We start from the raw sequence: 27676 nt of genomic DNA on the forward strand, positions 1-27676 counted from the left end.
AAGGTACTCTGAAAAACTGTCATGTGCTTTGGGAGCACTTGATTTTGATACCTTCTTCTTGCCTTTCCTGGATTTTTTTTTTTTTTTTTTTTTAGTTATTGTCTTGGGGATTACAACTAAACTATTAAACTTATAACAACCTGATTTGAAAAAGACCAACTTAGTTTCAATAGTATACAAACACCCTGTTTCTGTACACCTCCACCTGTCCCCCTTTATGCAGGGTGAGAAAAAGCAAGTTTACAGTTGTGAGTAGGCAAAACACAGAGTTTATTCTTGTATTACTATGTATTAATTATTGTATTATTTTCCATACAAACAACTGTTAGCCCACCACTGCCCACCCTGTATTGACATTGTTACAGATCGCACCCATTAGTGCAGACTTACAGTCATTATTTTATGCATTTGCCCATTATGTCATGTGGGAAAAAGAAAAATTACAAGCCATAACAAGAGTGAAATGAGACTGGATTTTATATTTACCTATGTAATTACTTTTACCAGTTCTTTATTTTTTCTTGTGACTTCAATCTAGTCTGATGTCTTTTCATTTCAGCCTGAAAGACTTCCTTTAACATTTATTGTAGAGGAGGTGTACTAGTAATAAACTCCCTCAGCTACTGTTTTAATTTCTTCTCCATTCTAGAAAGACTATTTTACCAGATACAAAATTCCTTTTTTGTTCATTTGTTTTGCATTTTGAGTTTGTTTCTTATTTTGATTAAAACTGCTAAAAGCCCACTTTCCCCTACTTACTCCAGTCTTGTTTCACTTTCTGTTAATAATGTTTACAAAAATGCTAAGCATGAAAAGAAGATTCATCCAAGGTGCTTTCCATAATTATTCTTTTTTGCATATGGAGGTAAACTATTGTCCCTAAGAAATGGGAAAGTATACCTTTCATTTATGAATCCAATTAAAAACGATGAATACTAAACTAAAATTCCCAACCAACATTCCAAAGATGAGCAAAACGAAAGCCTCAAATTTTTTCTATGAGAAAAAATTCTCTTTGCTAGGTTTAAGATAAATAGTCCTGGGAATACAAAACGTCAAACACGTTGATGCACTGGAACCAACTACACCAAACGCACCCCTAATGTCAGGAACACATATTGCAAGTAAGACAAGGATAATATTGAGTGCTAAAGTACCATATTTTTTGCTCCATAAGATGCACCTGACCATAAGACACACCTAGGTTTAGAGGAGGAAAACAAGAAAAAAAATATTCTGAACCAAATGGTGTTCTAAAATATTAAATAAAATATAACAGAATAATATCTCAACCATGTAAAGGGAAGAGCAGTCAACAGTGGTATTAAGAACCATCATCACTGTCATTAACAAATGAGGAGAGACTTTAAGGTTCAATTACTCTTCTAGTTTTCTGGGAACCCCAGGTCAGGTAATACACATCATGGTCTATGACATAATATTTGCTCCATAAGATGCACGAACATTTCCCCCTTCTTTTGGGGGAGGAAAAAGTGCGTCTTATGGCACGAAAAATAGGAGTAATTTTTTAAAATGGTGAATCCATGAGAATGGAAAAGTGGAGAAAAACATCATCACTAAAGCTTTCCTTTCAGGAAAGTAGATTAGAAGGACTGTAAAAAGTACAGCAAACAGAGCCCTGGCCAGACAGCTCAGCTGGTAAGAACATCATCCCAGTATGCCAAGGTTGCAGGTTCGATCCTCAGTCAGGGCACATACAGGAATCAACCAATGAATGTAAAAATAAATGAAATAACAAATTTCTCTTCCCCCACCCCGCTTCCTCTATCTCTCTAAAATTAATTTTTTAAAAATGATGTTTAAGAATAAAGAAGCAAACAATAAATACATAAATAAGTGGAACAACAAATCAATGTTTCTCTCTCTCTCCCTCTCTCTAAAATCAATAAACAAAAAAATTAAAAAGTACAGCAAACAGTATGCACAACTTCACAGTCATGACAACATTACATAGCAAGTATTTACTGCAATCTTGTAGTTTATCAGATGCCACTTTGTCATAAAAAAGGAGGTACCCAAAGAGTGCCGATATAAAATACATGAGAAGAAGTAAAGCAATTGCTGTATTGGTTACATTCCACATTCTTTTCTTTGAAGGGCTTTGAAGTTCAGAGTATATGGGCAATATTGAGGTATGGCAGAGAAGTGAAAAGGCCACTTGCTTGGCATAGCATAAGCACTCTCTTTGGAGAGATGAACGAGCTTTGGTTTATAATCATCGGTAGCACTTAAAATCTGGAAGTATTACTCTATACGATTTAATGTCAGAGGACAAGGGATGGACCATTTTTTAAATTATTATCACAAGAGCAAAGAACGCCATATAGAAAAATTGTTATCTACTTGTATAGCCAAGAAAACCTATTTTAGGAAAAAGTGCAAGAGGGAACACAATGAAAACACAAATGATTATTAGTTGTGTTTGTCCATCAAGATACCAAGATCGACTATAGTCTCCAGACAAAAATTCTGAAATAAGAGTAGGAATTTCTGTTTTAATAATTAAAGATAAGATGACATAGCTCTGATATTCTGAATTATTATGTTGCCTGCCACTACCACCTTTCCAGGAAATCCAAATACAAAGAGTCCAAGATCTTAATAAGATATTATATTGTCTGAGTATGCATATAAGCAGGAGATAAACTAAGAAAGAAGACAGGAGCCAGGTAGCTCAGTTGGTTGGAGCATCATTCTATAGACCAAAAAGGTTGCAGTTTTGATTCCCAGTCAGGGCACACACTTAGGTTGCAGGTTAGATCTTTAGTAGGGGTACATATGATGTAACCAAAAGATATGTTTCTCTTTCTCTCTCTCTCTCTCTCTCTCTCTCTCTCTCTCTCTCTCTCTCTCTCTCTCTCTTGCTCTCTCACTTTCTCTCAAATTAATAAAAATACTTGTATATCCTTGGGTGAGAATTTTTTAAAAAGAAAATAAGAAAGAAAAAAAGAAGCCAGGAGAGCAACTATCAGCCACAAGAAACAAATACAAGGATACCAATATGAACCATAAAATAAACTAAGTCAAGGATGCCACTTCCATGATGGCATCCACCAAATTAAACACTGAGAAACTGAATGAAACACCTGGGGATCCCTACCTGTGAAGTTCACTACATCAAGGTTAGGTATCATTATTGCTATTTTACAGAGCGTGAAATGGGGCCCCAAATAGGTAATATAAGGTTATGCAGACATCAGTTGTGAAGCTGGGTATCAGACTCATGCACTAAATCCCATACTTTTTCCTCAACCTAATAGTGTCGTCCTTTCTATTCCCACTGCTTCCTTTTCCTCATTTTTCCCCATCTCAAAGACATTTGTAGGCTTAGGACATGCTCCCACTACTCTAAGATCCATGGTTCTCAGCACTCTGAGCACCAAAACTGCCCAGGGAGCTTTTATGAAAGCTGATGACTGGCCCCCACCTCAAGCCTATCAAATCATAACTTCCAGAGATGTGGCTGGGACAGGAGCATTTTGTCTGTGCCCCCCAGGGGATCCTAATATGCAACCCAGATTAAGAACCGCTGTTATAGATCATGTTTGCACCTTTTATTAGCTATAGAAAAGAAAATATTCTGCAAGCAACACTCTGTGGCAGGTGATCGAATCTGCCTGCCACAATTTGCGCTTGCTACAGCAACCGAGTCTAACCTATTCCGGTGCTCTCTGCTTTGTGAGACTGGCCGTTATATGGACTTAGACAGCGTTAAAAAAAAAAGAAAAGAAAATATTAATTCAAGATTAATCTAACCTTTGGAGCACCTCTTATTAAACCTGCTTGATGAAAACCAAGGACAAAGTAACCAATGAGACTTACAGGTGGCAAGTTGAGCTGACATGTTTAATGCCTCTCCTTTCCCAAATCCCATTAAAGATCAGAGAATTATATTCAGCAGGAGGAAAAGTCTGTACATTTCACATAAATTAAGGAAGAATAATACCAGTGGGTTAGAAACTTTGAAGAAGTAGACACAATTTGGTGCAGGTGAAAACAGATGGGTCCAAGTACTAACAAGAACTGTTCAGCACTGACAAAGAAGGGCACACCATGTGGGACGTGCATGGGTGAAATTCCCCCAAAGACCTGGGAAACTCCAACTTGCACTGGAAGAGAATGGGCCTGTGGGAGAGTTGGGGGTTGGGGCTGCACAGGAGAGCCGAGTGGCAGCTATACCAAAGAGGCTGGCCACCCTGGAGAGATTTGGGGAAGCCCCCATCAGCACTTCCCCCACAGGAGATTTCAAAGGAAACATTTGAAAAAGCAGAGCATCCCTAAGACAAAAGTGCCTTCCCAGTAATTTGCTACCAACTCCCCCTGGCAGACTAGATCCCTAAGCAAAATAAATAAATAAATAAAGCTACCAAATAAATAAAAACTTAAAATTTCCCCTTGGAGACTAAAACAACAAGGATTAACACACTCACTGACAAAACCATCTCAAGTTTCCAGGCTGGGCAAATATAGGTCTCCTTTGAAGGAAAGAGCAAATGGAAATAAAATTAAAATCACAGAACATATGAAAAGGTTTGGTACATATTTGCATACTCAGAACAAATGTTTATCTATTAAATAAATTTATTCCAAAAAGCAGAGAATAAGTTTAAGACAAGCTTTAATTTGGATTTTAATCAATGTTGCAAGGACATTTTGGAGAACACCTATAAAAAGCAAACAATTGACAAATATTGTTGTGGATGAAAAGCATGCTCACTACAGTATTTTTTTTTTAATATTTTAGTATATTTTATTGATTATGTTGTTACAGTAGTCCCAATTTTTTTTCCCTTTGCTCCCCTCCGCCAAGTACACCACTTCCCTCCAGCAATCCCACCCCCACTAAGTTCATGTCTGTGGGTCGTGCATATAAGTTCTTTGGCTTCACCCTTTCCTATACTATTCTTAACTCCCCATGTCTATTTTGTACCTACTGATTATGATTCTTAGTCCCTTCACCATTTCCCCATTTCTCCCCTTCCCCCCCCCCCAGCTGATAACCCTCCAAATGATCCTCATACCTATGATTCTGTTCCTATTCTGGTTTGTTTAGTTGGATTTTTTTTTTTTTTTTTTTAGATTCAGTTGTTGATAGTTGTGAGTTTGTTCTCATTTTAATGTTTATAATTTTGATATTCTTTTCCTTAAGTAAGTCCCTTTGATATTTCATATAATAATGGCTTGGTGATGATGGGCTTCTTTAGCTTTACCTTGTCTGGGAAGCACTTCATCTGCCCTTCCATTCTAAATGATAGCTTTGCTGGAAAAAGTAATCTTGGTTGTAGGTCCTTGCTTTTCATCACATTGAATACTTCTTGCCAGCCCTTTCTTGCCTGCAAAGTTTCTTTTGAGAAATCAGCTGATAATCTTATAGGCACCCTTTTGTAGGTAATTCTTTGCTTTTCTCTTGCGGCTTTTAAGATTCTCTTTATCTTTCACCTTTGGCATTTTAATGATGATGTGTCTTGGTGTGGCCCTCTTAAGGGCTAGCTTATTTTGGACTCTCTGTGCTTCCTGGACTTCTATGTCTATTTCCTCCACCAGACTTGGGAAGTTTTCCCTCATTATTTTTCACATAAGCTTTCAATTTCTTGTCTTCCTCTTCTCCTTCTGGCACACCTATGATTCAGATGCTGGCACGTTTAAAGTTGTCCCAAAAGTTCTTAAGCCTCTCCTCATTTTTTTCAGTTCTTGTTTCCTCATTCTGTACTGGCTGACTGTTTTTTTCTTTCTTATGCTCCAAATAATTGACTTGAACCCCGGTTTCCTTCCCTTCACCATTGGTTTTGTGTGGATTTTCCTTCATTTCACTTAGTACAGCCTTCACTTCTTCTCTTATGCGTTTGCCATACCCAAGCATATCTGTCAAGCCTGTGAGCATCTTTATCACCAGTGTTTTGAATTCTGCATCTGTTAGGTTGTCTATCTCCTCATCGCTTAGTTCTCCCACTGGAACCTTGATCTGTACCCCCTTTTGGGCCATACTTCTCTGTCTCCTCATTCTGACAGGCTCCTGTGTTTGTTTGCCTCCATGTCCCAGGTAGAGCTGTCTCTCCTGTTATGTTGTAAGTGGCAGAACCTTAGGGATTCATCAGTACAGGGCGACCTATTTCACCAAGTTGTGGCACTGTATGTGGGGGAGGGGTCTGAGAGTAAACAATGCTGCCTGGCCAGCACTCGCTCCTTTTCCAGGCACCTCTTCCATTTCTTTATGAGACTCACGCCTCTCTACCTGCTGCCCTGGCTGTCATTCCCGGAGTGGGTGGGTCTGTGGATGTTCTAGAACAATGGGGGCCCTTTAAACAAGCAGACTCTGCTGAGAGACTGGCAGTTTCTGCCTCCACCCCAACCCCCACTGGTCTGCACAGTCAGAAGCAATGAGGCTTGGTTTTCCCTGGTGCTGGGACTATGAGCTTCGAGGTCTGCTGCGGAGCTAGGAATGTTTCCCAGGTGTACCTCCTGACTTTCAAACATGTGACTGTGCTTTCTGCTGGCCTGCCGCTGCCGCCACTGCTGCTGCCACCACACAGAGTCCTTTTCATCCTGGCTCCGCCCCTCCTACCTGTTTGGATGAGTATTTCTTCTTTTTATCTTTGTTTGCTGGACTTCCATGCAGTTTGATTTTCTGAAACTTCTACTTGTTTCTAGTTTTGAAGTAGTTGTATTCCTTTTTAGTTGTGGAGGGAGATGCAGCATGTCTGTCTATGCCTCCATCTTGGCTGGAAGTATCTTTTTTGTTTGTTTACTTTGTTTTTTTTAATCTCACACAATTCATGTGCTACGTCTCACACAGTTTGGGCTTTAATTATAAAGTTTTGAAATGCATATTATTATTTCACATATAACTTCCATGCTGCATATAACAACAAGGACAATACCACATGTTTCTCTGTGGCCCCATCACACCCAACTCAGGATTAAGCCTGAAGTGTAGGTTTAAAGAGTACTTGATGGTGAGTGTTGATGGTTAAATTATAGATTCATTTATGCACTTCTATAGTGTCTCTTAGCACAGATGCAATGGTAATTTATAGGTAGGTAGATCAAGGAGAGAGCATTTTTATACATAGGAATTCAGGTACAGAGCTGAGTTCCTTCAGTTCACAGTGCGATGTTATAACTGATCAATACAAAACCTCCCCCTTCCTTAATTTTATTTGAATCTTTCCCCTTTATTTCTTATCTCTGTGGCCTGTCTCCTTCCTCTCCCCCTCCCAACAAATACCCATCCAGTACTCTAGGAAATGTACATATTTTTAAAATGAAATGTTTTTTGCATGTGTATACTTTTCTTAATTTTAAAATGGTACCATGCTATAGCTCTTGGTCTATTGCTTGTTTTTTCATTTAATTCTTTCTGAAGAACTGTGTTTGTGCTTTGCTTCACTTGCTGCGTGTTACGCCACCATAGGCTTCTATCATGATCATCTATCCGTTCCCCTAAATGAGAGACCAATATGTTGTCTCTGACTCCCTGGGACCCAAAATAATGCTGTGAAGAACATCCTTATGCATTTGTTTCCATATGGATGTATACAAGACTTTCTCTGGCATATATTGGAGTTGCCGTGCCTTGGGATATAAAAATATATAATTTGGCCAAGTAATTTTGAATTGCTTTCCAGAATGGCTACACTCATCTCCCTTCTACCAACTGTAGATGAGACTTCTCTGTTGTGTAACTCGGAAATACCTGTCAAATACAATGACGGAAATCACATTGGGAACAAAGTGGAAGGAAGCCCTCAAAAGGTAAATTCTCATCAACTGTATGAAAAGAAGAGGCTTTCAGGTTCATCCACTTACCATAGGGACAAAAATAAGCTGTTTATTCTTGCTTATCCTATCTTCCCATTCTATGCTCTCTTGGTTATACTAGTTAGGGTATGACTTATTTCAGAGAGCTCTTTTGATTCGTATCTCTAAAGGTTCTCTAAGTTAGCAAAAGAAAGGAAGCGGGAAAGAGAAATAAGAAAGCATTGATTAAGAATACCTGAACCCACAGTTTCTTAAATGGAACACACACACACACACACACACACACACACACACACACACACAGAGTTAACAGAAGTAATATGACTCTGGGGTTGATGTCTGTTTCCTACCCACTGGGGAATTGCTGAAGCCCTTCACCAGGTGCAGCCGAGCGAAATGTCTTGTCTCTGTCTTTTCCTGCCCGCGCCCTTGTGTTTCATCACCTGGAGTCCGCATGGTCCCAGCGAGTGGCATGAAGTCCTTTTGTTTACCCTCTTCCCATCCTCCACCTGGCACTCCCTAACCAGGGCTCCTCTGAGCACTACTCTGCTGTCCTCCTCAGTTGTGTCCTGTGCCCTCCACATGCTCACATTTGAGCTTGAAGATTAGACATGTCAAGCACCTTTACCCCACTTTGCCTCAGCTGCCAAATCTCGAGAACTGGGTTGTGGGACAGCAGATCAGACACGGAGATGGAGGAAGACTCAGCACCTGAGAAAGGGCAGAGAGCCTTCCCTGCCTAGGCCCCCAGCCTCCCCCCACCCAACACACACATACCCCTTGACTTCTTTTCCCTGATTCCCACCATCTGGGGTCCACCATGGAATTGACAAACTCCTGTTGGTTACATCTGGTTTAAGGGAAAGAAACAAGGCATTGGGAGACCTAACAGGCAGCACTTGGCACACACAATAGAAGCAGCTGCTGTTTATAGCCCTTTTTAGGGTGGCCTCTCGCTGGACCTCACACTTTCCTCCCTGACTTTCCCCTGTGGGGCATTGTTTTACACAGAGCATCTGGAACCTCACAATCTTACAGTTGAAAAAAAAATAAAAATTCCATGCATCCCATGAACCTGTGAAACTAAAACACACTTTCTTCCTAGGAAAACTTCCCAGCCCCACTCCTGCAACCCTTCGTTGTAAGGCAGGTCCACACAGTGCTTAACTCCTCACTTTCCCTATCCAGCAAATGGGAATAGAAAGATCAGCCAGTCAGCTATTCACTCAAAATGCTACCCCAAGAAGCCTGAGAGGTTTGAAACAATTTCAATGTCTCAACCGAGGAAAAAACAGCATGAATCCAGGTTGTCGGTTCAAAACCAATATCACACTACATAGGAGGTGAGTGGCAAGGACCTTCCCAAGCTCATCCTGATAGAGGTTGTTATCTGGGTCTCTTCTGACCTCTTCCCTGGTCCTGTCCCCATAGAAACGAGCCTGGAGCTGGCAGGCACCTCTGCGCACACCATCTGACTCCACCAGCACCCGTCCAATACCCACTTCGGATTTCAGATGCCTGAGCTGGCTCTGCTGGGCAAAGTGGTGCCTAATTACCTCCCTTCTGTTTTATTCTCTCCTCTCCTCCTTTGCCCGCTCCCCTCCCCATCTCCTCAGAGGACAGCCATTCCAAGAAACAACACACATGCACACCTGGCACCGTGTGATAGGGAAGCTCACCATGGATACCGGGCTACCATTCCCACCCTGGCGGCAGCTCCTGGGAATAAGCAACTGTCTCCCGAATGCTACACACTCCAGATGTACACCGACTAGTGCCTTGAGACCGACTTCCTTGTCTCATTATGCCTATTTTTTTTCCACAAGTTTCATATATGCATATCAAGCCTTCAGAAGGGGAAAAATGGGAAATGGTAATCTTCCTTTTAATATGCTACCACATGCCAGTCCCGAACAGCTGTACACACACAACACGTTGGACTGGACATGAAATATAGCCCAGGACCATTTTTTAAGCATTCATTCCCAGGGCTTACAAAACACATTTACTTGGAGGGAGGTCACACAGTCTTCCTTCTGCATAAAAAGGTGGCTTTGAAATAGGTACAGCCATCTGGAAACAGCCTCCTCTGCCATTGATATGTAAAATGCACATATTACACCAGCTTGCTCTGGACTGTGCAGCAGGAGGCAGAGACACGCACAGGCCCGTAACTGTTTAAATATACAGCCTCTGGTTCTCTCCACAGTGCTTACCTTGCTTGCTCTGAAAAACTACTTGCCAGCAGTCTTGGTGACTCTGAACAGGCTGGGGAGGCAATTTGCTCATAGGGGCATTCATCTGTATGCAGGAGGAGTGTCCTGGGGTCCAAATTTGGAGGGAAATTATTTGAATACTCTCCAGTGCTGCTCCAAGCTTGCTAATAAGAAAGACTCTCTCAAGTGCATGACTGGGAGTAAATAGCAAACACTCCATTGAAATAATGACATCTGCTCTTCGGCTCATTAGAGCCAAGAAGTTGCTTCCTTCCCTGGAAGACTTAGATCTCACCTTAACTAACTAGTTCTGTCAGGCACTTAAAGGAGGAGAGCTATGGGTCCTGTACCGCTAATTGATCTCCATGTACCCATGCAGTCAGGATATGACTCTTCATGTTTATTAACATTTGATCCTTAAAATGAGTTGCCCCCACCCCACCACACACTCTCACACAAGGTCTTCACTGTGCAGATCCTGCCCCGATAAATTCTTGACCTCTGTAGCCATTTAATTTTTGTGTTGTTTCTTCCATTTTTATTGTCTAGGCTTGTCTTTTTGTCTCTGTTTTACTTTTTTTATTATTCACATGGATATGGGTAACATAAATCGGTTGCCTTAAAATTTAAAGTGTCATCCTAAAGTCAGACACCCTCCAGAAAGAAATCCCAGAAAGACTACAGAGCTCTGGAGTAACACAAAGGGTTAAGCTGTTAAATGCACAAATAGCTGAGCTCTTGTTACCGAGAAAGAGAGGAGAGAAGATCACTCTAGGTCAGTCTGTCCTTTACATTGTGAAAAGCTTGAAAGGGGCTAATAAACCCAGCAGCCTATGGCAAAGGTAATTTATTTTATATTCCTAGTCATCATATGCAATAATTTTTGGAGGGAGAAAGCAAAAATAATTCACAGAAAGTGATAAACAATAATTAAAAAAACAAAATAAAACACAATGTCTAGTGATGCTTTCACTCCCCCAGTTAAAAGAACACGTGTCTTTCTCTGCTTTTGTGGTGCATTTCTCTTCCTGTTTGTGTGTCCACACCTTCAAAGTGCCTCTGTGGCTGGGGCTGTGCTGGGAGGGTAGCGGCTCTATGTAGCCTGGGATCAGTGGCACTTCTTGGGGTGAGGGACACAAATTCCCTGAGATAATCAGTAAGTCCCAAAGGTAGGCACTCATGTTTCTGCACAGGCCCCTCTCAGCTCCAGCCCCTGGAAGACGCATCCACCTGACTTACGAATCGGCTCCTGTCTGGGAGCAATTATGAAGCGGCCAGCTCTATGGCTATTCCCTGAGCCCACCTGGAGGACAGCTTCTCTGGGCTCTGAGTGAGAGGCTGGGCCCGTTCAGCTCCTGTCTCACACTTGCCACATTTTCCTTGGATGAGGTCATTGGACTGCAGATGAGGTAGCTGCTGCCTGCCCACGAGCTGGGGGAGGCGGTTACCATACGACTGTTCATGTAAACACAGTGAGATCCCGTGGGGCCTGCTGACAGCTGGGCTGGGCTGCTGGCTGTGGAGGGCTGGGAGCCCCAGGACTCCTGGAGCTTGTCTGTGCTCTCCAATGAGCCGAATCACTGCCTGAGCTCATGTCACACCCACTTCAAGCACTGATCCACCAGCCTCAGGTCAGAGCAATGTTCTAGAAGGAGGAGCACTGGCTAGTCCTGTGACAGGCCTGCACAGAGGCATAGATGAAGAAATAATACTGCCCCTGAAAAGTGACCTTCCCAAGGTAGTGACACTGCAGACCTATCTCTAAACCTCTCTGCACTCAGTCATAAAGGTGGTTCCCCCATTTGGACACTTAGACACCTCTCCTAAGCATCTCTTAAGTTAGAAACATGGTTGGGGAACAGTAATCTGAAAAAACCAATAAATAAATACATTTTAAAATTCTCTTCCAAATTATAAGATGACAGAAGGCCTTTCCAGATGCAGAGCTGTCCTGCTCAGCTGTGCCAGGGTCCCATGAGTCTCAAGGTCAGAAAGTTCTTTCCAGGGTCAAGTCAGATAAAGTAAATTCTGCATTTATCCCATGCATTCCACATTTATTTCTTTTTCACTGAGGCCCCCACCCCCACCCCCGTGTACTGAGCACTACATGGAACACTGGGAATGTGGTAGGGCCTGAGAGGTTGATCTCTGCTGCACTTGGTGGAGCTCACACACCAGCAACAATTATGGCTCCTACACACAAGCAAGCAGTAAACTATGAAGGATTGTGGTACAGGGAGACATGTGCACTGAGGGGAAATTAGGGAGCCACAAAAACAGAGGGCATCTCAGTGAAGACTTCCCTGGGAGCCTCATTAAACTGAGACCAGAAGCATGACAGTCACATTAAAAGTAACATAGTAGTGAAGATGGACAGTGGACATGTCACATGTCTTGTAACACCTGTGAGATCAGTTCACTGTGCTCCCCATTTATAGAGGCTCACACAGCTTAAGAGAAGTTATGGAACGTACCCAAGGAAGGGATAAAATCAGGACTTGAACCCAGAGCCTGCATTCTATAGTCACTCTTCCCCAGACACAACCAAAGGGACACCAAAACAAGCAGAGCCTCATGGCCACATGCGGGGCCTGTGTCTTGCCAGCAACACAAGCAGCTGAGTGCACAGGAAGGATGGGAAGACCCCGGTAGGAGAGAGCTTCATACATGAGAGAGGAAGAGAGAGGGACTTTACAAGCCATACGGAAGAATCTGAACTTTTTCCTAAGGGCCATGGGAAGTCATTGAAGGACTTTAGGCAGATTAATGAGATGATCCAATGTGTTTGTTTGAAATGCTTCTCTGGCTGTTGTGTGGAAAATGAATTGCAGGGCAGTGAAGGGTATGCTGGAATACTGCACGGACAAGTAAGGGCCAGTGGGCATAGAACCAATGCAGGGAGTTGGGTTCTACACAGGAAACAGCCATGCTTGGTACCTGGTTGGAGTGGGGTGCCGTGTGGGTGGGGGAAGGGACCAAATGATAGAAGAAGGAGAAAGATGGTTTCTGACAGAACTGCTGGATGTGGAAGGTCAGGTTTCAGGAAGCTCATTGGGCACTTAGACATGCAGGTCTCAAGCTTAGGGACAAGCTCAGGGCTGAAGACAGATATTAGAACTCATCAACATCTATCTACATGGCAGCTGAACCTTGGGAGTTGCTGAGTGTGACTGACATGCTATTAATACTCCATTTCTTTCACTTAGGTCTTTTTAAAAATATTTTTATTTAAATATTTTTAGAGAGAGGGGAAGGAAGGGAGACAGAGATGGAGAGAAACATTGATGGGCTGCTTCTCACAAGCACCCCGACTCAACAACCCAACCTGCAGCCCAGGCATGTGCCCTGACCAGGAATTGAACCAACGATTGTTTCACAGGATGATGCTCAACCAAATCAGCCAGGCTGGCCAAGGCTGACTCTAAAATTTTAAACCTCAAAACAACATCTGTAACACGACTGTTACTGCATAAGTATTATCCACAGAATAATGTGATTGTACTCAGAGAAGTCAATGCAGCAATTGGACTATATGCCCCTGAACCTGTACAGCCCAGAGAAGACCGTTCCATATATCAAGATCAAGTGTGTTCTCTTTTCTTAAATTACATCACCAGCTCTAAATGATACCACATTGCAGCTTACTTCATATTTGAAATGTACATTTCTTATAAGATTTTTTTTTTCTCACAATTTCTATGGTCTTTCTTTTCTCTGATTAACAGAAGACATATGCATTCTGATGAACAGAAGACATGAAAATCTTGCCGGTTCTTAATCATATAAGGTATGTAACGAAACTCCCTTTCTTACTGAAAACGCTCTTCACGGGGGCCCCGCTTTCCTGTACTAATCTGGACCAATTGTTCTCTGAGGCTGCCGCTCAGCTGGCATCCCAGGGCTCTCTTTCATTACACTCCTGGGCAAGTTCTGCTGTTTCTCAGATTCCCATTTTTCTTCTTCTTTAAGACCTTTTTGTTTCAATTTTGCTATTACTATGTCTCAGCCACACGGACATTCTCTCTGGACCCAGAAAATACAAAAAACACCCCTATTTTGCAGCCTCCGCACTGCCTCTTGCTATTTGTTGAACGCTTCCCTCCCCTCCCCTGCCTCAGATCTTGACAGAGCTTGTTCCTTTATATCATTCAAGTCGGGTTTACATGTTGCTTTCTCACTGAGCTCCTCTCCTACCATCCAATCAGAAAACAAACAAACCAAAACAACACAGTCATTCTATATTAAAACCACTCCTTTTAACCCTGACTGGTGTGCTCAGTTGGTTGGAGTGTTGTCCAGTAAACTGAAAGGTTATGGATTCAATTCCCTGTCAGGGCATACGCCTGGGTTACGGGTTCCGTCCTGGTTGGGGCATGTACAGGAGACAACCGGTCAATGTTTCTCTCCCTCTCTCTCTCCTTTCCTTCCCTTCTCTCTAATATCAATGAGCATGTTCTTGAGTGAGGATAAAAAATAAAATAAAAAGTAAAAATAAAACATCTTTTATTTTCAACATAGCACTCTCATTTCCTAATATTTTCTGGTTTTAGTCACTTATTTATTTTCTATTCCTCCCCAATAAAATGCCAGATCTAAGAGAGCATGAGTTTTTTTCTGCCTCTTCCCCCTGTAAACACCAGCCCCTAGAGCAGTGAGTGGTATGTAGCAGAGGCTCAATAAACAGAGCTGAATGAGCTTTCAGAAGGCCACATTCATACATAACACCCAAATTTCTTCTACTCCATCCTCTAACAAGACAGAAGAGAGGTCAGAATGTTAGTATATCTCTTCTGAAATCTTGCTAACCTAAGACTGTAAGCTCTTGGGTGGAAGAGGAACAATAAATTGGTATGACAAGATGCTAAAGGACTAAGGAAGATGCTTAGGGAAAAATAGATGGTTGTCATTTAGCTAAAGTACCAAGTTTTGTTTAGCTGAGAGGTTATATAAGCTAAACAGAAGAGATAAACTGTTGGGGTGTTCTCTTAGAAAGAAAGATGACTAAATATTTTGAAAAATTATTACACTACAAAACATTAGATTCTAGATAAATTGCAATATTAAATATATTGATTAACTCTCAAAATAATATGGGAAATTCCCAGAAACATAAAGTAAAATAAAGCAAAACAAAATATGCCATGAGCAAAAAGTAAGAGAATTCAGGAGCTGGGCTGCTCAGGGGGAAATGTCAGAAGAGCAGGGATGAGCAAACCATAGCATGCAGGCCAACCACCTGTTTTGTAAATAAAGTTTTATTGGCACAGGGCCACACCCATTCATGTATAGTGTATGGCTGCTTTTGTGCTACAAAAGCAGAATTCAGTACTTGCAACAGAGAACATATGGCCAGCAAGCCTAAAATATTTATGATGATTCTTTAAGAAACTCCTTAATGGTTTTGCAGGTAAATGGGGCCTTTAGAGTGTGTATGAACCTGAGACTCATATAAAGCTTGAACCTTTGAAGGGGCTTGCTCTCGCCCTGGCAGGCATGGCTTAGTTGGTTGAAGAGTTGTCCGTAATTGAAAGACTCCTGATTCGACTCCCAGTCAGGGCACATGCCCAGATTGTGGGCTCCACCTCTCACTGGGGCACATGCAGGTGGCTGCCAATCAGTGTTTCCCTCCAACATCAATGTTTCTCGCTCTCTCACCCTCTCTCTTGAATAAGAATAAAATAAACCTTTAAAATAGGGGGAGCTCACTCTCCAGGAAAAGGACAGACTAGACAAACACACCTGCTGGCAAAACAAGTCAGAAAAAATATCTCTGTTTCTACCACAGCTCCAGGTAAAAGATATTACTAATAATAGTAAAAACAATAAAAATTTAAAATAGTAATGATTTTCTCTTCTGGGAATTTGTAACTATAGGTCTGATGTCACATGAGTCTCAGGTTCAATTTACACTACCCGTCTAATCTTGAATACCCCAAACAAAGAAAATAAATTGAAGTGCCCACTTTGGTAACACCTGTGCACCTAGCAGAGGGAAATACAAATTCTCTCCAAGGCAAAGCCTTCTTAACCCAGTAACATAAGGATTCCAACAGTTTAAATTCAATTAAATGTAAATTTTAAAAAGGAGAGAAAATGTACTAAACCATAAGGAAACCAACCACTATTCATGAGAGTCAGCAGAAACAACAAGCATGATTTAAATTTCCAAGCACTTCGAACAGAACTGATCAAATACAGGATATAAAGTAACTATGTATGAAATGTTGAAAGAAATAAAGGACAGAAAAAGAATTGCCCTGTTTGGGTACCTCAGTTAAAGCATTGTCTCTGCCAAGGTTGCAGGTTTGATCTTCGGTCAGAGCACATACAAGAGGCAATCAATGAATGCATAAGTAAGTGGAACAACAAACTACCATTTCTCTCTCTCTTTCTTTTTAAAATCAATAAATTTAAAAAATTACGTAACAATAAAAATAGGAAAAGGAAAAAGGGACTATCAAAAGTGACCAGATTTGACAGAGAACCAGATAAAACTTATAGAAATAAAAATCAAACTATATGTAATTAAAAGTATGTAAATATATATACATACACACATTAAACTGTAAATAGATAGATATGTGTGTATACTAATAGATAGGTAAAATAGCAAAATAAACATGGATAAAGAGAGGATTAGTGAACTGAAACCAAATTTTAAGAAAACAGAATACAGCACAAAAAAATAAGAAAATAGAAAATAGAAAGATAAAGGAAGGAAAGAATGAGAAGTAATAACATATATTCAAAGTTACACAAGAGAGAATAGAAAGAATGAAGGAGGCACTCTGTTTGAAGAGATAATAGCTAAGAAAATTCCAGAACTAATGAAAGAATAAATGCTTAGAAACAGAAAGTATAATATATGTTAGGCAGGTTAATTTTTTAAAACAATCACAAACACTAGGCACATAATGTGATACTGTAAAACACCAAAACTAAAGAGAAAATCTTGAAATCAACAAGAAAAAGAAAATACATCAACTACCACAGAATGACTATTATCTGACAACAGACTTCCAACAGAAGCAATGAAGCCAAAGACCATGGAACCATCTCTTCAAAGGCTGAAAGAAAATAATTGTCCATATAGAGTGTGTTCTCAGAAATATTATCTTTCAAGAATGATAAGAAATGTTTTAAATAGCCAAAAACTGAGACAGTTTACCATTAACAGACTCTCAGCAAAGGAACTTCTAAAGTATGAACATCTAGAGGAAGAAAATGATCCTAAAGGGATAATCTGGAATAGAAAAAGAAAACTAAGCTGAATTATGCAGGAAAATAGGAGATTTTGAAGCAGAAGAAAAGAGAGAGACAAGAAAGCTGGCAAAAATGAAAGACTTTGTGGGAGTCAAAAAAAAAGTTGAATAGGATGTTTTATTTATTTATTTATTTATTTTTGCAATGCGGAATATATTCTGCATTCTTCCTCCTGAAGTCCCACATTTTCAGTAAAGTGTACATTTCTCCTGAGTATTTTGTAGAGCTGAATCTATTTCTCAACAGGGAATTGAGAGCCAGATACATGCTCAAAGTGTATGCAAAGGATGAACAGGGTCACACAAGTCCTGTATTTCGTGTGTTAGTAGGCAAGAGGGCACACTCTAGATGTGATCCCTAGTTCTAGTGGGAACACTCTAAGCATTTTCTGAGTGACTCTGCTGGTATTATTTCTATAGTGCAATATCACTGCTTTTCTCTCCACACCACTCATGATAAACACAAGGGATTACTTACAAGGCTGGATTATGGAGCAAAGGAGGTTCCCTTCCTATCTCAAATGAAAAGTGAGGGCAGCACCCCTATTTCCTCTAAGGTCAGGTCTCAGTGTCATTGATGGAAGTTTCCAAGCACAACCTTAAGGGAAAAGGAGAATCAGGAAAGGGACATTTATTGAGTATTCACATGACCAGGCACTGTGCATGGCTCTTTTCCCAAATATGTCATTTTACTCTTACATATAAGCTCTATGAAGTCTACCAGATATGTGTGGCCATTACATGGAGTGAAGGAGGCATGAAGAAGGGGGCAGCCACTGTGAGTCAGGCCCTACAAATTGGGGATAAATTTGTACCTAATAATTACATTGTAAAATCAACACAGAATGGATGAAACCAATGATCTAAGAAGTTTTCTAATGAGAGGCAACCTGACTTTTACATAAATCAGGGGTCAGCAAAATACTCTCTGGAGGACAAATCCAACCTGTTCCCTGATTGATTTTTACATTTTTGTGGTTGAATGGTTTAATAAAAAAAAGAAAGAAAGAAATATTTGGGGGGTGGTAGTGAACACACAGTACAGTGTACAAATGACGTGTTGTAGAACTATGTACCTGAAACCTGTGTAATTTTGTTAAATAGTGTTACCCAAATAAATTCAGTTAAAAAAAGGAAAGAAAAATATTTTTTTCGCAAGTGGAAATTATAGGAGACTAAAATTTCAGTATCCATTAAACTTTATTGGGAGACAGTTATGCCCATTCATTTACACAGAATCCATAGCTGCTTTTGCCCCATAGTGACAGAGTGGAGTAGTTGCAGTAGGGATAACAAGGTAAGGAATGCGTAAGGGGCAAGTAAAGGAGCTACAACTGTTATTTCAGAGGAAATAGTGCTTGATAACAAGGGTCCCCCAATGCCCACTTTTGATTCACTTCTCCAACCCCCCACCTTCTTTCTCCTGCTGCTTCTGCTCCTTTTTCTTCTTGCCCAAAATATCTGCTATCAGATTCTTTGCAGAAAGTGTTTGCCAACCCCTGGCCCATATGATGGTATTACCTATTTAAAGACAAAAAGGTAATAATCAGAAAGGTTAGTAGATATTTAAGGGGGAAAAAAGTCAAAAAAATGAAAGCCAAAGGTACCCATATGAGTATTAACTTAGGAGATTAGTTCAATGAAGGCCCAGGGTTAGCAAATCCTTGCAGGACCTACTGCAAAAATGGAGGCATTGAACTAAAATAGTGTATCAGTAGTTGTTATAGCATCATTTATTGAGCGCATCTGTGTGCCAGAGATTATATTTAGCACGTTATATACATTATTTGACTTTATACTCAAAACAAGACTATGAGTGATGTGGGTGCTTTTATTTTAGAGGTAAAAAAATATAAAGTTCAGAGAGGTTATGAGAATTATCCAAGGATATACATGCATAAAGGGAAAAGTTTGAGTCTTGGACCACGTGATTCTAAAGCTCCTAGCTCTATCTTACATAGTCATTACTATTCTACTATTCTGCCCACTAAGGAAATGTCAGTGTGATCATCTACATCTGCAGCTCCTAGCCCAAAGCCCAGCATATCTTAGGTGATCAGAAAGTGTGTGTTGAGCCCTGGACGGTGTGGCTTTGAGTGGATTGAGTGCCTGCCCATGAACCTAAAGGTCACCGGTTCGTTTCTCGGTCCGGGCACCAGCCTAGGTTGTGGGGCAGGTCCCCAGGTGGGGTCATGTGAGAGGAAACCGATCGATGTTTCTCTCCTTCTCTTTCTCCTTCCCTTCCCCTCTCTCTAAAAATAAATAAAATCTTAAAAAATACTTAAAACAATATGTGTTGAAAATATGAAACACCCTCTGATCAGTCAGCAGGTTCTTATTACAGTCTGGCTGTCAGTGACTTCATGGAAAAATGCATCAAATGAAGAACTCAAGACTCCTCCCTCTTGCCAGCTCATTCTAGCTCATTATCAAGTAAAATAAAAAGGGAGTTTAATTTACACAGGAGTCATTTATGAAGTTGGTTAGTGTAAATCAATCCCTGATCCACTCTTGGGGGATAACAAAACCAAGATTTTTCTCTTGCAAAGCTGTGGGGAGCAAGCTCTGTTCACACATCAGAACCTGTGGCCCTGCAGGGCCCTGCCAGGTGACAGTGCTGTGCCTTCCTGTGAGCCCTCATCAATGGAAATAAGAAACAAAAGGCCAAGTGCCAAGGCCACCTCACTGGTAGGAGCGCAGCTGGGATTCAAAACCAGATCCTTCTCACTCTAGATCCAATCAGTGCTAGCCCCTTCCACCATACCTTCTCTTTTTTATGACAAGATGTCCACAATCTTCCATTTTCTGACATTACTCAGAAGTCCATATTGATTTTAGGAAAAATTAGCATAATAAATTAGAAAAGAAAAAAATTACACATCATCTCTTTCCCAGAGATAACCCATTAATACTCTAGGTTATAGTATTCCAGATATTTTCTTTTGCATATTTTAACCAAAAATGTAATTATAATGCCTTATAATTGACCTCTAATAGACTGTGAATATGTTATGACAATCTAGATGTATATAATCACTTTTAATCTTACAGTGTTTTATGTATTGATATGCTATAATTTATTTAACCAAAATCGTGTTGTTAGATACTGAGCTTGTCCTGGTTTTTAGTTTATAATCCAACGTTGAAATGTGTCTATCTTATTCTCAGTAAGCAATTTCCCCCTGCTCCAATCTAATCCTCACTTGATCTCTATCTCCAATGCTAGTATTAAATCCTGCAGTGTTAGCATCTTAGCAATGATAATCACAACTCTTTTTCATCGCTGAGTTCAGAATTGATTCAAAGTAGACACAGTTGTTCAAAATAGCAACTTCATTACTAGCAAGACTGAATCCTATAACACAATTTAGGACTATGACCACGACTGGGTCTTCCTAAAGGGAGACGAAGTCTAGACCTGAACACAACCCAAAGCACTGCCTCAGACCCTCCTCAATGCAACCAGCTTATAGCAAGCAACAGGCCCAGCCTCTCCGCCCCAGAGCAGGGAGAGGGTGGAAGCCAGGTTATTTGTGGGCCAGCAAATCTTTGAAAAAGGAGAAGGGTTAAGAGGCCATGCTGGTTTCTCAGAGCCTCACCAATCAGAAAAAACACCCCCACACCTGGGCAGAGGGAGGGACGAGGAAGGCATGAGGGAACAGGCTGGGCAGATCATTCCTCAGAAAGTAGCACCGCACTTAATGACACACGCAGGCCAATACCCGCCTCTCCTGCTGCGGTTGCCCCTGTCTTTCTCCACCCCTCTGCCCTCAATCCTGAGGTGGGAGTGCTCCCCATGCCTTCCCCATATATCACATGCTTGTTAGAAGGTCATGAACACAAAGCTACTCCTTTGCTCTAGCCACAGCCATGGTCTCGGTGCGGCTGCCACCAGCCTAACTGACTCAGCCTGGTCAGGATGGTCAGTCTGCAGAAGGCACTTGGTTTTGCCTCAACATGAGTCAACCTGAGTAATTATAAGAGCTGATGAACTCTGAGGGAACCTTTTTCTGCTCTCCCATGAACTGAGGTACAGATGTCCTTGCCTCTGTCTTTTCAAGGGGAATACCAAAACATCCTGACCACCTTTGGAACACCCCAACACTCTATAGCTCCTATGGCCACCTGCCCCCTCCAGGAGCCAAAATATGCTCATTTTGACTTTGTACTCCAGCTGCCTTGTCTTTCTGAGACAACAAAGGCAACACATCAAAATTCTAGCTCTGCTTCTGGTCTGTGTGACCTTGGACAAGGAGCACGGCTTCTCTGAACCACAGTGTCCTCATCTGCAAAATGAGGACAGCAAGCCCCTTTCAGAGACTGCTGAAGTTGGCATGGCAGGCAAGGCCCCCTAAAGGCTCCCCCACTCCCCACCTGACTCACACTCAGAGGTCTTTGCCTTGCCATATTCAGCTTCCCCAGGAAGTTCCTAAAAACACCCAGTTTCACATCGGTGTTACCCAACCAAGTGCTCATGGCCTCCCCTGCATGCCTCTTTCAACAATTTACCTCGGTGCTTTGAGATTATTTCCACACCTGCCTCACCTATCCAAGGTCCCCCATGGAGGGAAATTTGACTCTTTGTTCCCCATCTCCATGTTCGGTGCCCAGCACATGCACCGGACACGGATGAAGGAAAGGTGAGGGTAATGAAACAGGAGAAAGTATTCCAATCACAGAATTCCTGAATTCTGGGTGTCTGTGCAACTTGTCCCTTTTAGCGTCTATAACTCTCCAAACACAAATTCTTACCTCTTAGACTAAAAATGTCCTTTAAGAGCACTGGGCACAAAGCACAGCCACTCCGCAGGAAGCTGTGTGTGCTGCCCATTGGCCCTGGATCAGCAGCTCTGCGCACAGGGTCACAGAGAATCCAGAGCCAGAGTCATGTGTGCACAGCCGGCAGCCTCTCCAACACAAACAGCCCAGAAAGACAATACCAGTTTGTTCCAAGGAGAGAGGAAGGCTAAGCAGTTGCTATTTCCCGGATGACTGAGCAGTCTTTACCCTGCCAACCCGGACAGTCTCAATAGAATTTATTCAAAGCATCTTTTCCTCCTTGTTTCAAATTGAGGGTTTCCATGTTACTTCTGACCAGTTTGTGATAGTGATATTAGAAAGAGGGAGGCTTCCAAGGGATAGTTCAGTACAAGCCTCTCCAAGGCATATGCAAATTCAAGTGTAAAAACCAGACAGAAGAGTGCACAGGAGATTGTCAAGTACACACACAGTTTTCTGGGAGATCTCTAGGTATCATTTCGACCGCTGATCAGTCTCATCATGCAAATCATTTTTTTAGCTTGACTATCAGGCTAAGGAGAAAAACACTGTGGCCTTTTATAAGGAAAAGTGTCTCCCTAAGGACATAATTGAAGGCCCCAATCGCTCAAGTCTTTCAAAAGAGAGAGTACAGAGCTCTCCTGAAAATACTGTGGGGAATAATTCTGCATTAGCTGGGGAATTGGCTAGATGATCTAATAGGTCTTTGCCCTCACTCTAATTTCTATGATTCATGTGTGACTTATTTAATTGTTATCAGCGATTGCAGGTATATAAAGAATGCTTTTATTCTTTAAAAAAAATCTGAATTCAAATCATCTTTAATATCACACCAAGTTCTTACTCCCATTACCCATCAGAACACTGACATATTAACTTTTTGACCTGCCCTGAACCCTCCTGCTACCTCCCAGGATACAAAAAGTACATCTGCCATGCACCGCTGGGTGTAATGGGGAGCCCGCCCCCCCAACAGTGCATTGAAAACAAGCTTTGGAGAACTAAGGGTTAAGTGAAGTCCCCCAGGAATTCCAATCTGTTGCAGGCTGCTAATTCCCACCCTGCCTGGGGCCTAGGTGTAACCACAGCTAGGAAACAATGCCTAACTGCCTTATCCTCAGCAGCATTTAGCATTTATCATGGTCAGAAAACCACCTGTTACTTGGGAGCGATTCAAAAGAATTCTGAGCCATAATTAAAGCAATAACGAATAAAAACATATTGTGAATTGCTGCCCAAACCCTAGGCAGATGTGTTATTTAACTGTGGGCTTGATCTGTGCTATTAATCTGGAATTTAAAATAACAGACAACAAAACATACACCAAACCAAGACCCTGACTGCCCCCTTTCAAGTTCTTGACGGTTGTGGTTAGCAACCCATTGCAAGCAGAGCCCACTGTCCTTGAGAACCTGAGTGGTGTCTGGCAGTTGGCAGCCAATCAGAATTAAGCGAACCATTGGATCACTGTGACTCCCCATAGATGAATTTAAAGGAGATGGGCGAACTGCAGGCGCCAGGTTGCATCCTCCCATGCTGCTGAGGGCTCTGTCATGCAGAGGCCTTTTAACCCTGCTGAAGCCAAGAGCAGATCTTCTCTGCTGGAAGAATACACCCACCTGACTACTCAGATCCCACCAGGAGAGACCAAGCATTTCACTGAGAAACATCTGAAAACCCATTTTTCCAACTGCCAGCAGAATTGTAATTAAATACAGAAAGTCACTTGGAAGGGCCAGTGACAGGGAGGGGTCAGTTTCTACCTATAAGTTCTGTTTGATGACCATTGGTTTTTTTTTTGTTTTTGGTTTTTTTTTTTTTTCCCCATGCACAGCACTCTATTGGTTTGTTTTTAAGGCTTTGATTCTATCTCTTTAAGCTCCTGCAAAACATTCAGAGAGAAATGTGCTCTAGAGAGGGTGAAGGGAAGGGCAGTGGGGGTGTGAAGTTAAGAAGAGAGGGGCAAAGCAATCTGTGGTATGCAAGTGTTCATAACTTTGTATTAAACATTTCTCTTAAAAGAATTCAGAATTCAGTTGACAGATCTATGCAAATGTATGAAAAGTAGAAAAAGACAAGTTAGCGTTCATTTCAAAAGTTGAAAGCATCACTTTGATTTGCAATGATCTTTAATCTACCTCTTTTACCACAAAGAAACACTGCAAAGAATGGAGCCACTAATGTCATGAAATAAAGCCTGATAATGTTCTGTTGGCATATATTTTAATTTTTGAACAATTACTCTGCCATATACATTTATTCCTGAATTTCATATATTGACACATTAAATTTAGAAGCTGAAAGAGAAAATGACACATGTAAATACCCTCAATTGCAGAACTGACTTTAAACTGTAGCCTACTGATACATGTATGCACATGTGTGTGCATGTGTGTGTTATAGTAAATCTGTGACAAGCACCAAGTAGTGCTGGTTTATGTACTTGACTTATTGTCACCCTCAAAGGTCACCTCAAAGACTGAATATACATGTTCATGCCATGAAAAAGTTTCCAGCAGGTCTTTTCTGGGATAGACTATCATCTATTTAGGACATAATCCCTAACCTAGCTAAAATAAGTTGCACTAATGTCAATTTGTAGTTGAGAGTGGGCTTTATGTGACTGCAATCATCTTATTACCTTCCAACAGCTCTCCATTGCCTTTCAGATTAATTGCAAATTGCCTAAATATGTCCCCAAATACCTTTTCTAAATTCCCTTTTTTATTACTCTACAAACTTATCCCAGCCACAGATGACTACTGATCACTTTACCAAGCTTTTTTTTTTTTTTTTTTTTTATTTACCTATCTTTTAGGGAAAAGGAAAGGGAGGAAGAAAGAGGGAGAAGGACATCAATGTGCCTGAGAAACACCAATGTGAGAGAGAAACACCAACTGGCTGCCTTCCGTACGCATCCCAACTGGGACTGAACTTGCAACGCAGGCAGGTGCCCTGACCAGGAATCCAACCAGCGACCTTTCACTTTGGGGATGACGCCCAATCAGCTGAGTCACATCAGCCAGGGTTCAAGTTTTTTAATTAAGCCTTTTCTGATCCTTTCTCTACTGGAGCCCAGAGTGCAGTGTTGGGAATCCTTTGCAGGACTCTCCATATTCAGTGTGGTATTACAGTTACTGTCTACTCCTTGACCCCAAGCCCCATGCCCAGCACCCCTTCCCCAATGGTAGTCTCCTTGTCTTGGTGTCTGCTACGGTTATTAATTCACATACCTTACATGCACCTTGCATTCAGTCAGTGTTTAATAACAACAATAATACTATCTAACATTTGAACAATGCAGAATATTTTATAAAAGACTTTCACATCCATTATCTCATATCATCGCTATAGTAAGTATATAAAATAGAAAGGGCTACCATTTGATAAATAGTAATAACAGGTAACATTTATTGAGGGCTTACTTTAAGCCAAACATGTTAAACACATGTTCTTATTTAACCCTCACAGCCCCATGAGGACACCCCATTTTGTGCTCCTGTTACAGAGGAAGAAACTGTGGCCTTGACTGGATAAGTAAAGGACACCCAGCTGGTAAGTGGCAGAGCAAGGGTGTGAGCCTGGATCAGTCCTGCTCCAGTGTCAGGGCACTTAGTCACTGCTCCCAAAGGAAGCTCAGGGAGGTCATCTGGACAAAGGGCTATAAACAGCAGAGCTGGACAGGAAGTCAATTCTTTCTACTACACTGTTCTGCTTCTTCTGTCTTCTCTGGAAAGGACTCTGGAAAAATAAATAAATATAGTTTCAGAGCTGAATTTCAATTGGTGGGATAGTGGTTAAGAGCACTGATAATGGAATCTGACTTCCTGGGTTCAAAGTCCAGCTCCACCATTCACCTGCAGCATGACACTGAGCAAGCTGGCTCATTTTTCTGTGCGTCCTATCTTCACCCATACAATGGGACAACAACAGTTCCTGCCACCTAAGGGTGTTGTGAGGACTACTGAGTCTGAAGAGCATGAGGAATGGTGTGTACTTTCTGCACACTTGGCACCTAGCCCCATTCAGTGGGGTTCTGTAGACCGTTGGTAAGTCCGTCGGTCCAAAAAGGCTTCACCTGGGCTTCCAGGATCTTGGATGCTAGGGCCAACCCTAAAAATTCAAGAGAATAATTTTTACTCCATGCAGAACAGGCCTTCACATCTTAGCCCCAGTATAATGGCCTGGTGGGCACGCTACCATCTCCTCAGCCTCGTGTATGAGCAAGAGAGATGAACTTGGGCTGTAGGCAAAGCCTCCTGCTGTGGAGACATAGGTCTTCCAGCTCACCCCTCCCAGGACCCCCTCCCGGCCCATTAGGGAAATACTAACAACCATACAGATGCTCACTTTGCCCTTATTTCACACATGGTCCTCCAGATGGGACTGACATTCTACACTATCCCATTTTCCATTTGTGTGCACTTAACCCAACTAAAAGGCCACCAACAGTGCCCGTCTGGACACGCTCCCAAGCCTTCTTATCTGTCCATCTCTCTACTTCCAGCTCTCTGCTTCTTTGTTTCCTTCTGTCTGTTTCTCTGCTGCTCCCTCTTCTCAGTCTCTCTCCATCGCTCTTTCTGTGTCAGTTTTATTTCTTTCTCTTTTTCTTTCTCTCATACATCACACATACCACACACACACACAGAAACACCTCTCTCTCTCACATACACACACACACATGACATGCTAATTGGGCTCTCAAATGAGTTTGCCTCACCCCTACAAGAAGTGAGTAGAGATGGGCTAGAAAGGACACACCTCACACCTGTCAGTTAGGCTCAATTGCTTGTTGTGTGAAAATAGACCCGATGCCCAGAAACAGGCAGACCTTGCTGGACTGGGCCCAGCCTCAGCTGTCCCTGAAAAGTGGGCTCAGGGAACAAATGCTCCTTCTGTTCTCAGTGGATGAGAGCGTCTCCTGGAATGTCCTAGGAGCAGGTGTGGGCCTCTCCACAGGGTGGACAGAGGGGCCCGTTCCCAGAGAGTTTACAGAACTAGCTATACTGCAGTTGGTCAGCTATTTTTACAGAATTCCAATTACACAGCAAAAGGACAAACACCACATAAGAAGGAAATAGGTGATGTCCCAGCGCTGATGTCACTGGAATATATCAGTAGCAAGGAAATGTCTTGAGACTGATCTGGCCATAATAGGAAAGAAATATTACCAGAAACAAAGGTGCCTCTATTAATATATTACTTTCGATTTAAAATGGGCTGCCAACTGGAACGGAGCCCATCAAGAATGAAAGCTGGATGTTGCTACAAGGGAATGGTGGGAATATTTCTAAGGTTAGGCTGAGATCCAAGTCTTCTCCTACCATTTTATTCACTTGACAATTATTGGAGGGCTCATGGTGTTGAAAGCATGGTGCTAGCCAGAGGATGTCCCCCAGCCTCACAGAGCTCACAGGTTAGAGGAGAATGAGGCCCAGTGAGCAAGAAATGACCACTCTGTGCTGAATGGGGAGAGTGGGAGAGGGACTAATTAGTAGAGCAGTCAGAAAAGGCCTTCAAAAGGCAGTGATGGGGAAGCTGCATCCAGACCAATGAGTAGGACTGATAAGCAAAAGGAAGGAGAGTGTGTTCCAGGTAAAAGAGACAGAAAGAGCAAAGGCCAGAGTGAGAGAAATTAGA

The 27676-nt window shown here is 41.8% G+C and overlaps 1 non-coding gene and 1 pseudogene across 1 annotated transcript; one reads left to right on the forward strand and one right to left on the reverse strand.

Moving 5' to 3' along the window:
- Nucleotides 1-903: 903 nt before the first annotated feature.
- LOC150004359 (solute carrier family 38 member 6-like) lies at nucleotides 904-26353 on the reverse strand (annotated as a pseudogene).
- On the forward strand, nucleotides 3606-3731 carry LOC150004360 (small nucleolar RNA SNORA28). Its single transcript, XR_016512545.1, has one exon. It is a non-coding gene; the product is annotated as a small nucleolar RNA SNORA28 (small nucleolar RNA).
- Nucleotides 26354-27676: the final 1323 nt, after the last annotated feature.

Source organism: Furipterus horrens, unplaced genomic scaffold (assembly GCF_987537825.1).
Source record: "Furipterus horrens unplaced genomic scaffold, mFurHor1.1.pri manual_scaffold_7, whole genome shotgun sequence".
Lineage (NCBI taxonomy): Eukaryota > Metazoa > Chordata > Mammalia > Chiroptera > Furipteridae > Furipterus > Furipterus horrens.